Consider the following 14,951-nt stretch of genomic DNA (forward strand, 5'->3'; position numbering starts at 1 on the left):
CCAGGGAGCCCACCTGGGGTAGAAAGGCCAGGCACAATGGGGCCCACCTGGGTCATAAAACCAGGTACCCAGTGTCCACCTGAGACAGAGATGCTGGGCATCAGGGAACCCACCTGCGACAGTGAGGCTGGGCACTAGGGATTTTCTTAGGACACAGAGGTTGGCACCAGGGAACCTACCTGGGACAAAGGGGTTGGGCACTAGGGGGTTGACCAATGACAGAGTGGCTGGGTACCCAGTGTCCACCAGGGATAGAGAAGCTGGGCTCTAGGGAACCCACCTGGGGCAGAGAGGTCAGGCACTAGGGGGTTCACCTAGGAGAGAGATGCCAGGCACATCGTGCCCATCTGGGAGACACAGTCCGGGCACCAGGGCACCTACCTGGCACAGAGAGGCTAGGCACTAGTGGATTCACCTGAGGCAGCGATTGGGCACCTGGGAATCCACCTGTGACAGAGAGGTCAGGCACTAGGGTGTTCACCTAGGACAGAGATGCCAGGAAACTCAGGTCCAGCTGGAACACAGAGGCTTGGCACCAGGGAGCCCACCCTGGTGCCCAACTGGGATCCAGATAAACTAGGTACACAGTGTCCACCTGGGACAGAAAGGCTTGGCACCATGGAACCCACCTGAGATCGATAGGCCGGACACCAAGGGGCCCACCAAGGATAGAGAAACTGGGCACCAGGGAGCTCACCTCGGGCAGACAGACTGGGTACCAACAGGCCCAACTGGGACAGAGAACCTGGACAACATAGAGCCCACCTGGGACAGAAAGGCCAGGCACCAGCCAGCCCACCTAGGGCAGAGAGGCCGGGCACTAGGGCGCACACCTTTGATCCAGAGTAGCCAGCCACTCAGTGTCCACCTGGGACAGACAGACTGGGCACCAGGTGGCCTACCTGGGGCGGAGAGGCTGGACACTAGGGGGATCACCTAAGACAGAGAGGCCAGGCACTAGGGGCCCACCTGGGATTCAAGCACAGAGCGTGTACCTGTGACAGAGGACTGGGTACCACGGAACCCACCTGGGACAGAGAAGTCAGGCACTAAGGGCTTCACCTAGGACAGAGATGCTGGGCACCCTGGGCCCACCTGGAACAGAAAGGCCGGGCACCAGGGGACTCACCTGGGGCAGAGAGGTTGGGCACCAGGAGGCCCACTTAGGGCAGAGAGGTCGTGCACAATGTGAATCACATGGGACTTCCAACCGGGACACTTGGGGGCCGACCTGGGGAAGAGAGGTCAGGCACCAGGGCGCCCACTTTGGATCCAGAAAACCAGGCACCCAGTGTCTACCTGGGGTAGAGACTGGGCACAAATGAACCTCCCTGGGGCAGAAAGGCCGGGCACTAAGGGGCCCATTTGGCACATCCAAACAGGACACCTTGGTGCCCATCTGGGGCAGATAGCCCATGCACCACGGTGTCCACTACGGATCTAGAGAAGCCAGACACCAAGTATCCACCTGGGGAGAGGCTCGGCACAAGGGTACCCCCCTGGGGCAGAGATGCTGGGCACTAGGGGGCCCATCTGGGACATCCAAACAGGACACCTGGGGGCTGATCTGGGGCAGAGAGTCCAGGTAACAGCATGCCAACTGGGATCCAGAGAAGCCAGGACCCCAGTTTTCACCTGGGACAGAGAGACGGGCACTAGGGAACTCACCTGGGACAGAGAGGTTAAGCACTAAGGCGTTTAGGTAGGACAGAGATGCCATGCACCGCGGGCTAACCTGGGAGACAGAGGCTGGGCCTGACGGGCCCCACCTGGGGCGGAGAGGCTGGGAACCAGGGGGCTCAGCTGCAACAGAGAGGCCGGACATCAGGGGGGCCACCTGGGATCCAGATAAATCAGGCAGAGAGTCTGGGCACTAGTAGGTTCACCAGAGGTAGAGCGACTGGGCACCATGTCCGCTACCAGTGACAGAGAGGTCAAGCACTAGGGGGTTCACTAGGACAGAGCTGCCGGGCACCAGGGAGCCCACCTGGGACAGAGAGGCTGGGTTCCAGGGTGCACACCTTGGATCCAGAGGAACTAGGTACCCAGTGTCCACCTGGGACACAGAGTCCAGGCACCAGGGAACCCACCTGGGACAGAGAGTTTGGGTACTAGGGAGCCCACCTGGGACAGAGCCCGGGCTCCAGGGTGCACACCTTGGATCCAGAGAAACTATGTACCCAGTGTCCACCTGGGACAGAGAGTGTGAGCAATAGTGGGTTCACCTGAAGCAGAGAGTCCGGTTACTAGGGGCCCTACCTGGGACAGAGAGGCCGGGCACCAGGAAACCCATCTGGGATTGACAGAAGCTAGGTACCCAGTGGCTCCCTGGGACAGAGAGTTTGGGCACCAGGGAGCCCACCTGGGGAAGAGAGACCAGGCACCTGGGGGCCCGCCTGGGTCATAACAACGGGACATCTGGGGACCGGCCTGGGTCAGAGAGGCTAGGCACTAGGGTGCCCACTTGGGCCAAGAGAAGCCAGGCACCCAGTGTCCACCTGAGACAGAGACGCTGGGCATCAGAGAACCCACCTGCGACAGTGAGGCTGGGCACTAGGGATTTTCTTAGGACAGAGAGGTTGGCACCAGGGAACTTACCTGGGACAAAGGAGTTGGGCACTATGGGTTGACCAATGACGGAGTGGCTGGGTACCCAGTGTCCACCAGGGTTAGAGAAGCTGGGTTCCAGGGAACCCACCTGGGGCAGAGAGATCAGGCACTAGGGGGTTCACCTAGGAGAGAGATGCCAGGCACATCGTGCCCATCTGGGAGAGACAGTCTGGGCACCAGGGCACCTACCTGGCACAGAGAGGCTAGGCACTAGTGGATTAACCTGAGTCAGTGACTGGGCACCAGGGAATCCACCTGTGACAGAGAGGTCAGGCACTAGGGTGTTCACTAGGACAGAGATGCTGGGAAACTCGGGTCCACCTGGGACACAGAGGCCAGACACTAGGGAGCCCACCCTGGTACCCAACTGGGATCCAGATAAACTAGGTACACAGTGTCCACCTGGGACAGAAAGGCTTGGCACCATGGAACCCACCTGGGACCGATAGGCCGGACACCAAGGGGCCCACCAAGGATAGAGAAACTGGGCACCAGGGAGCTCACCTCAGGCAGACAGACTGGGTACCAACAGGACCAACTAAGACAGAGAACCTGGATAACAGAGCCCACCTGGGACAGAAAGGCCAGGCACCAGTCAACCCACCTAGGGCAGAGAGGCCGGGCACCCTGGGCCCACCTGGGACAGAGAGGCCGGGCACCAGGATGCCCACCTCGGATCCAGAAAAGCCAGGAACCCCGTGTCCACCTGGGGTAGAGGCTGGTCACAAGGGTATACCGCCCTGGGGCAGAGATGCCAGGCACTAGCGGGCCCATCTGGGACATCCAAACAGGACACCTGGGGGCCTAACTAGGGCAGAGAGGCCAGGCACCAGCATGCCCACTGGGATCCAGAGAAGCCAGGACCCCAGTTTCCACCTGGGACAGAGAGGTTAGCCACTAAGGGGTTTACCTATGATAGAGATGCTGTGCACCACGGGCGAACCTGGGAGAGAGAGGCTGGGCCTGATGGGCCCCACCTGGGGCGGAGAGTCTGGGCACCAGGGCGCCCACATAGGGAAGAGAGGCCGGGTACTAAGGGGCCCACCTTGGACATCTAACTGGGACACCAGGGGCCCTAACTGGGTCAGAGAGGCCGGGCATCAGGGGGCCACCTGGGATCCAGATAAATCAGGCAGAGAGTCTGGGCACCAGGACCGCCACCAGTGACAGAGAAGTCAGGCACTAGGGGGTTCACTAGGACAGAGATGCCGGGCACCAGGGAGCCCACCTGGGACAGAGAGGCCGGGTTCCAGGTTGCACACCTTGGATCCAGAGAAACTGGGTACCTAGTGTACACCTGGGACACAGAGCCCAGGCATCAGGGAACCCACCTGGGACAGAGAGTTTGGCTACCAGGGTACCCACCTGGGATCCAGGGAATGTAGGTAGCCAGTGTCCACCTGGGACACACAGGCTCTGCACCATGGAACCCACCTGGGACAGAGAGACTGAGCAATAGCGGGTTCACCTGAGGCAGAGAGTTGGTTACTAGGGGCCCTACCTGGGACAGAGAATTCAGACACCAGCGGAACCACCTGGCATTCAGAGAAGCCAGGCACTAGGGAGAGCCTCCTGGGATATAGAACCAGGGGACCAGTGGGCCCACCTGTGATCCAGGGAAGCCAGGCACCCAGTGTCAATCTGGGACCGACAGGGAGGGCACCATGTGGCACAACTGGGACGGAGATGCTGGACACTAAGGGGATCACCTAGGACAGAGAGGCCAGGCCCTAGGAGGCCCACCTGGGATTCAGAGAAGTCAGGCACAGAGCGTCTACTTGGGACAGAGAGACTGGGCACCAGGGAACCCACCTGGTACAGAGAAGTCAGGCACTAAGGGGTTCAACTAGGACAGTGATGCCGGGCACCCTGGACGCACCTGGGACAGAGAGATCGGGCACCCGGTTGCCCACCTAGAGCTGAGAGGCCAGCCACCAGGCGGCCCACCTGGAACATCCAACAGGGACACCTTGGGCCGGCATGGGACAGAGAGGCCAGGCACCAGGGTGCCTCCTTGGGATCCAGCGAAGCCAGGCACCCAGTGTCCACCTGGGATAGAGGCTGGGCACAAGGGAACCCGCTTGGGACATCCAAACAGGACAACTTGGGGCTGATCTGGGGCAGAGAGGCCAGGCACCAGCATGCCCACTGGAATCCAGAGAAGCTAGGAACCCTGTGTGCACCGGGGACAGAAAGACTGGGCACTCGGGAACCCCCCTGGGACAGAGATTAGGGACTGAGGGCTCCTCTAGGACAGAGATGTCCTGTACCGTGCGCCAACCTGGGAGAGAGAGGTCGGGCCCCACGGGCCCTACATGTGGTGGAGAGGCTGGGCACTGGGGTCCACCATGGTGACAGAGGCCAGGCACTAGGGGACCCACCTGAGTCATCCAACCGGGGCTCCAGGGGCCCCAGCTTGGGCAGAGAGTCAGGGCATCAGAGGGGCCACCTGGGATTCAGAGACCTCAGGCACCCAGTGTCTACCTGGCACAGAGAGGCTGGGTACCAGGAAACCCATCTGGGATTGACAGAATCTAGGTACCACTGTCTACCTGGGACAGAGAGTTCGGGCACTAGGGCCTTCACCTCGGACAGAGAGGTCAGGGACCAGGGAGCCCACCTGGGGAAGAGAGGCCAGGAACCTGGAGGCCCACCTTGGGAAGAGAGGCCAGGCACCTGGGGGCCCACCTGGGATCCAGAGAAGAAAGGCACCCAGTATACACCTATGATAGAAGATGGGCACCAGGGAATCCACCTGGGGCAGAGAGGCCGGGCACAATGGGGCCCACCTGGGTCATAACACCGGGACATCTGGGGACCGGCCTGGGTCAGAGAGGCTAGGCACTAGGGTGCCCACTTGGGACCAAGAGAAGCCAGGCATCCAGTGTCCACCTGAGACAGAGATGCTGGGCATCAGGGAACCCACCTGGGACAATGAGGCTGGGCACTAGGGGGTTGCTTAGGACAGAGAGGTTGGCACCAGGGAACCTACTTGGGACAAAGGGGTTGGGTACTATGGGGTTGACCAATGACAGAGTGGCTGGGTACCCAGTGTCCACCAGGGATAGAGAAGTTGGGCTCCATGGAAACCACCTGGGGCAGAGAGGTCAGGCATTAGAGGGTTCACCTAGGAGAGAGATGCCAGGAACCTCACGCCCATCTGGGAGAGAGACTCCCGGCACCAGGGAACCTACCTGGCACAGAGACGCTAGGCACTAGTGGATTCACCTGAGGCAGTGACTGGGCACCGGGGAATCCACCTGTGACAGAGAGGTCAGGCACTAGGGTGTTCACCTAGGACAGAGATGCCGAGAAACTCGGGTCCACCTGGGACACAAAGGCCAGGCACCAGGGAGCCCACCTGGGACAGGGAGGTTGGGCACCAGGGTGACCAACCGGGATCCACAGAATCTAGGTACACAGTGTCCACCTGGGACAGAAAGGCTTGGCACCATGGAACCCTCCTGGGATAGACCGGACACCAAGGAGCCCACCATGGATACAGAAACCAGGCACCAGGGAGCTCACCTCGGGCAAATAGACTGGGTACCAACAGGCCCAACTGCGACAGAGAACCTGGACAACAGAGAGCCCTCCTGCGACAGAAAGGCCAGGCACCATCCAACCCACCTAGGGCAGAGAGGCCGGGCACTAGGGCGCACACCTTTGATCCAGAATAGCCAGCCACTCAGTGTCCACTTGGGACCGAGAGGGTGGGCACCAGTTGGCCCACCTGAGATGGAGAGGCCTGGCACTAGGGGGCTCACTTGGGATTCAGGCACAGAGGATCTACCTGGGACAGAGAGACTGGGCACCTGGGAACCCACCTGGGACAGAGAAGTCAAGCACTAAGGGCTTCACCTAGGTCAGAGATGCCGGGCACCCTGGGCCCAACTGGGACAGAGAAGCCACTCACTAGCGGATTCACCTGGGGTGTCGAGGCTGGGCACAGGGTGCCCACTCCAGATCCCGAATAGCCAGGCACCCAGTGTCCACCTGGGGTAGAGGCTGGGCACAAGTGTACCTCCCTGGGGCACATAGGCCGGGCACTAAGCCCATTTGGCATATTCAAACAGGACACCTGGGTGCCGAACTGGGGCAGATAGCCCATGTACCATGGTGCCCACTTCGGATCTAGAAAAGCCAGACAACCAGTGTCCACCTGAGGTAGAGGCTGGGCACAAGGGTACCCCCCTGGGCCAGAGATGCCGGGCACTAGGGGGCCCATCTGGGACATCCAAACAGGACACCTGGGGGCTGATCTGGGGCAGAGAGGCCAGGCACCAGTGTGTCCACTGGGATCCAGAGAAGCCAGGACCCCAGTTTCCACCTGGGACAGAGAGACTGCCACTAGGGAACTCACCTGGGACAGAGAGGTTCGGCACTAAGGGGTTTAGCTAGGACAGAGAAGCCGTGCAACACGGGCTAACCTGGGAGACTGAGGCTGGGCCCGACGGGCCCTACCTCGGGCAGAGAGGCTGGGCATCAGGGGGCCCACCTGCAAGAGAGAGGCGAGACATCAGGGGGGCCACCTGGGATCCAGATAAATCAGGCAGAGAGTCTGGGCACTAGTAGGTTCACCAGAGGCAGAGAGACTGGGCACCAGGGCCGCCACCAGTGACAGAGAGATCAGGCACTAGGGGTTTCACCTAGGACAGAGATGCCGAGCACCAGGGATCCCACCTGGGACAGAGAGGCCGGACTCCAGGGTACACGTCTTGAATCCAGAGAAACTAGGTAACCAGTGTCCACCTGGGACTCAGATGCTGGGCATCAGGGAATTCACCTGGGACAGAGAGTTTGGGCACCAGGGTTCCCACCTGGGATGCAGAGAATGTAGGTAGCTAGTGTCTACCCGGGACACAGAGGCTCTTTACCTTGGAACTCACCTGGGACAGAGAGTCTGAGCAATAGCGGGTCCACCTGAGGCAGAGAGTCTGTTACTTGGGGCCCTACCTGGGACAGAGAAGTTGGGCACCAGGGTGCCCAACTGGGATCCAGAGAAACTAGGTACACAGTGTCCACCTGGGACAGAAAGGCTCGGCACCATGGAACCCACCTGGGACAGAGAGGCCGGACACCAAGGGGCCCACCAAGGATAGAGAAACCGGGCACCAGGCAGCTCACCTCGGGCAGACAGACTGGGTACCAACAGGCCCAACTGGGACAGAGAACCTGGACAACAGGGAGCCCACCTGGGACAGAAAGGCCAAGCACCAGCCAGCCCACCTAGGACAGAGAGGCCGGGCACTAGGGCGCATACCTTTGATCGAGAATAGCCAGCCATCCAGTGTCCAACTGGGACAGACAGGGTGGGCACCAGGTGGCCCACCTGCGACAGAGGCTGGACACTAGTGGGATCACTTAAGACAGAGAGGCCAGGCACTACGAGGTCCACCTGGGATTCAGATAAGTCAGGCACAGAGCGTCTACCTGGGTCAGAGATGCAGGGCACCAGGGAACCCAGCTGGCACAGAGAGGCTGAGCACCACGGGCCCTCTAGGACAGAGAAGCTGGGCATCAGGTGGCCCACCTGAGGCAGAGAGGCCAGGCATCAGGAAACCTAGCTGAGGCAGAGACGCTGGGCAAAAGGGGGCCCACCTGGGGCAGAGAAGCGGGGCACCAGGGCACCACTTCGGATCCTGAGATGCCAGATACCCTGGGTCCACCTGGGACAGAGAGGTTGGGCACTAGAGGGTTGACCTAGGACAGAGAGGTCACGCACAAGGGAACCCACCTTGAACATACCACCGGGAAACCAGGGGGCCCACTTGGGTACAGAGAAACCAGGCACCCGGTGTCCACCTGGGAATGAGAGGTTGCGCACCAGGGGGCCCAACTTGGACGGAGAACCTGGGAACCAGGGGGCCCACCTGGGGCAGAAAAACCAGGCACCCGGTGTTCACTTGGGACAGACCCTGGGCACCATGGAACCCACCTGGGACAGTGAAGTTGGTTACTAGGGGTTTCATGTAGGACAGAGAAACTGGCACTAGGGAACCCACCTGGGAAAAAGGCTGGGCACTAGGGGGGTTCACAAATGACAGAGTGAATGGGCACCCAGTGTCCACCAGGGACAGAGAAGCTGGGCTCCAACAAATCCACCTGGAGCAGAGACGTCAGCACAAGTGGACCCACCTAGGACAGAGCGGCCGGGCACTTGGGGGCCCACCTGGGACAGAGAAGCCGGGCACAAGGGGGCCCACCGGGGACAGAGAAACCGGACACCAGGGAGCTCACCTGGGACAGAGAGGCCAGGTACCAACAGGCCCAACTGGGAAAGAGAACCTGGACAACAGGGGGCCCACCGGGGACAGAAAGGCCTGGTACCAACTGGCCCACCTAGGGCACAGAGGCCACCACTTGGAAGCACACTTAGGATCCAGAGAAGCCAGGCACTCAGTGTCCACCTGAACAGACAGGGTGGCCACTATGTGGCCCACCTGGGATGGATAGGTTGGACTCTAGGGGGATCACCAGGGACTGAGAGGCCAGGCATTAGGGGGCCCCCCTGTGATTCAGAGAAGTCAGGCACAGAGCGTCTACCTGGGGCAGAGAGACTGGCTACCAGGGAACCCACCTGGGACAGAGAAGTCAGGCACTAAGGGGTTCACCAAGACTGAGATGCCGGGCATCCCAGGCGCACCTGGGACAGAGAGGCCGGGCATCAGGGCACCCACCTGGTACAGAGAGGCTGGGTGCAAGTAGGCCCACCTGGGGCAGAGAGGCCGGGCACCAGGCAGCCCACCTGGGACATCCAATCGGGACATCTGGGGACCAACCTGGGGAAGAGAGGCCAGGAACCAGGGTGCTCCCTTTTGTTCCAGAGTAGCCAGGCACCCTGTGTGCACCTGGCATAGAGACTGGGCACCAGGGAACCCACCTGGGGCAGAGAGGTTGGACACAACAGGGCCCACCTGGCGCATACCACCGCGATACCTGGGGCAGAGAGACCAGGCAACAGGGGGCCCAATTTGGATCCAGAGAAACCAGGCACCCAGTGTCTACTTGGGAATGAGAGGCTTGGCACTATGGTGTTCACTTGGGATAGAGAGACCTTGCCCCGGGGGGGGGGGGCTGCCTGGGATAGAGAACATGTGCCCTGAGGCATTCTGCCTGAGGCAGAAAAGCCAGGCACCCAATGTCCACCTGGGACACAGACGCTGGGCACCAGGGAACCCATCTGGGAGAGTGATGCTGGGTACTAGGGGCTTCACTTAGGACAGAGAGGTTGGCACCAGGGAACCCACCTGGGACAAAGAGGCTTGGCACTAGGTAGTTCACCAATGACAGAGTGACCGGGCACCTAGTGTCCACCAGGGACAGAGAAGCTGGGATCCAGGGAATCCACCTGGGGCAGAGAGGTCCAGCAACAGGGGGTCACTCTACAACAGAGAGGTGGAGCACCAGGTAGCCCACCTGGGACAGAGAGGCCAGGCACCAGCCGGCCCACCTAGGGCAGAGAGCTGGGCACTAGGTCTCACGCCTGGGATCCAGAGAAGCCAGGTCATCAGTGTCCACCTGGAACAGCCAGGGTGGGCACTATGTTTGGGCACTACGGGGTTCACCTGGGGTAGAGAGGTTGTGCACCAGGGGGCCCACCTGGGACGGAGAACCTGGGTACCAGGGAGCCCACCTGGGGCAGAAAAGCCAGGCACCCAGTGTCCACTTGGGGCAGACCCTGGGCACCAGGGAACCCACCTGGGACAGTGAAGTTGGATACTAGGGGGTTCACTTAGGACAGAGAAGCTGGCATCAGGGAACCCACTGGGGAAAAAGAGGCTTGGCACTAGGTGGTTCACAAATGACAGAGTGAACGGGCACCGCATGTCCACCAGGGACAGAAAAGCTGGGCTCCAGGGAACCCACCTGGGGCAGAGAGGTCAGGGACAAGGGGGCCCTCCTAGGACATTGAAGTCGGGCATCAGGGGACCCATCTGGGACAGAGAAGCCAGACAGCAGGGAGCTCACCTGGGGCAGAGTGGCCGGGCACCAACAGGCCCAACTGGGAGAGAAAACCTGGACAACAGGAGCCCACCTGGGACAGAGAGGCCAGGCACCACTGGCCCACCTGGGGCACAGAGGCTGGGCACTAGTGCGCTCACTTGGGATTCAGAGAAGCCAGGCACTCAGTGTCCACCTGGGACAGACAGGGTGGCCACTTTGTGGAGGCTGGACACTGGTGGGATCACCTAGGACAGGGAGAACAGGCACCGGGGGCCCACCTGGTATTCAGAGAAGTCAGGCACAGAGCGTCTACCTGGAACAGAGGGACTGGATATCAGGGAGCCCACATGGGACAAAGTGGTCAGGCCCTAAGGGGTTCACCAAGGACAGAGATGCCAGGCAACCTGTACCCACCTGGGACAGGGAGGCCGGGCACCTGGGCACCCACCTGGTCCAGAAAATCTGAGGGCAAGTAGGCCCACCTGGGGCAGAGAGGCAGGGCACCAGGTATCCCACCTGGAACATCCAACCGGGACACATAGGGGCTGGGCACCAGGATGCTCACTTTTGGTCCAGAGAAGCCAGGCACCCAGTGTCCACTTGGGAATGAGAGTCTGGCCACTACGGTGTTCACTTGGGGCAGAGAGACCTTGCACCAGCGGGGGCCCACCTGGGATAGAGACCTTGCACTGGAGGTCTCACCTGGGGCAGAAAAGCCTGGCACCCAGTGTCCACCTGGGTCAGAGACGCTGGGCACCAGGGAACCCACCTGGGACAGTGATGCTGTGTACTAGGGGGTTCACTTAGGACTGAGAGGCTGGCACCAGGGAACCCACCTGGGACAAAGAGGTTGGGCACTAGGGGATTAACCAATGACAGAGTGACCGGGCACTCAGGGTCCACCAGGGACAGAGAAGCTGGGCTCCAGGGAACCCACCTGGGGCAGAGAGGTCAGGCACCAGGGGGCCCACCTAGGAGAGAGAGGAAGAGCACCAGGGGGCCCACCGGGGACAGAGAAGCTGGGCACCAGGCTGCTGACCTGGGGCAGAGAGGCCAGGTACCAACAGGCCCAAAAGGGAAAGAGAACCTGGACAATAGGAAGCCCACCTGGGACAGAAAGGCCAGGCACCTACTGGCCCACCTAGGGCACAGAGGCCAGCACTAGGGCGCACACTTGGGATTCAGAGAAGCCAGGCACTTAGTGTCCATCTGGGACAGACAGGGTGGACACTATGTGGCCCACCTGGGATGGAGAGGTTGGACTCTAGGGGGATCACCTAGGAAAGAGAGGCCAGGCATTAGGGGTCCCCCTGGGATTCCGAGAAATCATGCACAGAGAGTCTATTTGGGACAGAGAGACTGGCTACCAGGGAACCCACCTGGGACAGAGTGGTCAGGCACTAAGGGGTCCACCAAGGACAGAGATCCCGGGAAACCCGGGCCCAGCTGGGGCACAGAGGCCGGGCACCAGGCACCCACCTCGTTCAGAGAGGCTGGGCACCAGGCAGCCCACATAGGACAACCAACTGGGACACCTAAGGGCTGACCTGGGGCAGAGAGGCCAGGCACTAAGGTGCTCACTTTTGGTCCAGAGAAGCCAGGCACTCAGTGTCCACCTGGGACAGACAGGGTGGGCACCATGTGGCGTACCTGGGATGGAGATGTTGGACACTAGGGGGATCACCTAGGACAGAGAGAGCAGGCACTAGGGTTCCCACCTGGGATTCAGAGAAGTCAGGCACAGAGCGTCTACTTGGGACAGAGAAACTGGGCACCAGGGAACCCACTTGGGGCAGAGAAGTCAGGCACTAGGGGCTTCACGTAGGACAGAGATGCTGGCACCCCAGGGCAACCTTGTACAGAAAGACCGGACATGCAGAGGACCACTTGGGACATGCAACCGGGACACCCGTGGGCCGACCTAGGGCAGAGAAGCCAGGCACCAGAATGCCCATTTGGGATCCAGCAAAGCCAGGCACCCAGTGTCCACCTGGGATAGAGGCTGGGCACATGGCCACAAACCTGGGGCAGAGAGGCCGGGCACCAGCATGAACATTGGAATCCAGAGAAGCCAGGCACCCAGTGTCCACCTAGGACAGAGAGACTGGGCACTAAGGAACCCTCCTGGGAGAGAGAGGTTAGGCACTAAGGGATTCCACTAGGACAGAGATGCCAGGAACCGCGGGCCAACCTGGGAGAGAGAGTCCGGGCCCCATGGGCCCTACCTGTGGCGGAGAGGCTGGGCACCGTGGGCCCACCTGGGTCATCCAAATGGGGCCCCAGCTTTGGCAGAGAGGCCAGGCATCAGGGGGGCCACCTGGGATTCAGAGAAGCCAGGCCCCCAGTGTCTACCTGGGACAGAGAGGTTGGGCACCAGAGAACCCATCTGGCACAGAGAGGCTGAGCACCAAGGGGCTCTCTAAGGACAGGGAGGCTGGGCATCAGGAACCCAGCTGAGGCAGAGACGCTGGAGAAAAGGGCGCCCACCTGGGGCAGAGAAGCCTGGCACCAGGGCGCTACTTGGGATCCTGAGATGCCCGACACCCTGTGTCCATCTGGGACAGCAAGGCTGAGCAGTAGGCGGTTCACCTAGGACAGAGAGGCTGGGCAACAGGGAACCCACCTTGGACTTCCAACCAGGACAACTGGGGGCCCACATGGGATCCAGAGAAGCCAGGCACCCAGTGTCCACCTGGGATAGAAGCTGGGCACCAGGGAACCCCGTGGGACACAGAGATTGGGCACAATTGGAACACCCGGGGTCATACCACCATGATACCTGGGGATCGACCTGGAGCAGAGAGGCCGGGCACCAGGGGGTCCATTTGGGATCCAAAGAAACCAGGAACCCAGTGTCCACCTGGGAATGAGAGGCTGGGCACTACTGGGATCACCTGGTGCAGAGAGGCCATGCACAGGGTGCCCACCTGGTATGGAGAACCTGGGCACCAGGGAGCCCATCTGGGGCAGAAAAGGTGGGCACCAGGGGGCCCACATAGGGCAGAGAGGCCGGGCACTAGGGATCACACCTGGGATCCAGAGAAGCCAGGCATTCAGTGTCTACCTGGACCAGACAGGGTGGGCACTATGTGGCCCACCAGGACGGAGAGGCTGAATACTAGGGGGATCACTTAGGACCCAGAGGCCAGGCACTAGTGGGCCCACCTGGGATTAAGAGAAGTCAGGCCCAGAGTGTCTATCTGGCACAGAGAGATTGGGCACCAGGTAACCCACCTGGGACAGAGAGGTCAGGCGATAGGAGTTTCACCTAGGACAGAGATGCCGGGCACCGCGTGCCCACCTGGTATAGAGAGTAAGGGCACCAGGGGGACCAACCTGGGGAAGAGAGGCCTGGTACAAGGGTGCCCACCAGTGGAATCCAACCGGGGCACCAGGGGTCCCTCTTGGGACATTCAATCGGCGCACCAGGGGCTCCACCTGAGGCAGTGAGGCCCAGCTTCAGGGAGGGTATCTGGGATCCAGAGAAGTCAGGCATGCAGTGTCTACCTGGGAAAGAGAGACTGGGCACCAGGGAACCCATCTGGGATTCACGGAAGCTAGATACCCAGTGTCCACATGGAACAGAGACACTGGGCACCAGGGAACCAACCTGGGACAGTGAGGTTGTGTACTAAGGGGTTCACTTAGGACAGAGAGGCTGGCACCAGGGAACCCACCTGGGAAAAAGAGGTTGGGCACTAGGGCGTTCACAAATGATATAGTGACCGAGCATCCATTGTCCACCAGGCACAGAATAGCTGAGCTCCAGGGAACCCACTAGGGAAGAGAGATCAGACACCAGGGGACCCACCTAAGATAGAGAGGTTGGGCACCGAGGGCACAGATGCCAGCACTAGGGTGCACACTTGGGATCCAGAGAAGCCAGGCACTCTGTCCACCTGGGAGAGACATGCTGGCCACTATATGGCCCACCTGGGATGGAGAGGTTGGCCTCTAGGGGGATCATCTAGGACAGAGAGGCCAGGCACTAGGGGCCCACCTGGGATTCAGAGAAGTCAGGCACAGAGCGTCTACCGGGAACAGAGAGACTGGGCACCAGGGCACCCATCTGGGACAGAGTGGTTAGGAACTAAGGGGTTCACCAAGGACTGAGATGCTGGGCAACCAGGGACCACCTGGGACAGAGAGGCTGGGCACCAGGGAACTCACCTGGGGCAGAGAGGCCAGGTACCAACAGGCCCAATTGGGACAAGGAACCTGGACAAAAGAGAGCCCACCTGGGACAGAAATGCCAGGCATCAGCCGGCCCACCTAGGGCAAAGTGGCCGGGCACTAGGTTGCACACCTGTGATCCAGAGAAGCCAGGCACTCAGTGTCCATCTGGGACAGACTGTGTGGGCACCTGTGGCCCACCTGGGATGGAGAGGCTGGAC

This window comes from Echinops telfairi, unplaced genomic scaffold, assembly GCF_000313985.2.
Source record: "Echinops telfairi isolate 266 unplaced genomic scaffold, ASM31398v2 ScPeMD7_7409;HRSCAF=8447, whole genome shotgun sequence".
Lineage (NCBI taxonomy): Eukaryota > Metazoa > Chordata > Mammalia > Afrosoricida > Tenrecidae > Echinops > Echinops telfairi.